This window comes from Micropterus dolomieu, linkage group LG17 (genome assembly GCF_021292245.1).
Source record: "Micropterus dolomieu isolate WLL.071019.BEF.003 ecotype Adirondacks linkage group LG17, ASM2129224v1, whole genome shotgun sequence".
Classification (NCBI taxonomy): domain Eukaryota; kingdom Metazoa; phylum Chordata; class Actinopteri; order Centrarchiformes; family Centrarchidae; genus Micropterus; species Micropterus dolomieu.
The window spans coordinates 36,906,343-36,906,568 of record NC_060166.1 but is presented as its reverse complement, the minus strand read 5'-3'; positions in this window follow the sequence as shown (position 1 = coordinate 36,906,568).

The window sequence follows — 226 nt, the reverse complement described above, 5'->3', positions numbered from 1 at the left end:
CTGCTTATATTCAAAGTTCTGCACAGAACTTCTCTGACATTTTCAGAATAAAGGATATTTTGAGAGGTCAAACGGGATAAATCATCATAAACTTTGAAATCAATCCGCACCGTGTGGAAGGGATCCATACCGCGTTGCACCACTACTATCCACGGTTATGTGGGGATTTAATTCTTGCATGTTTTGTTGTGCAGGATCACAGCCCCTATGTGTTCACATGAGGAAA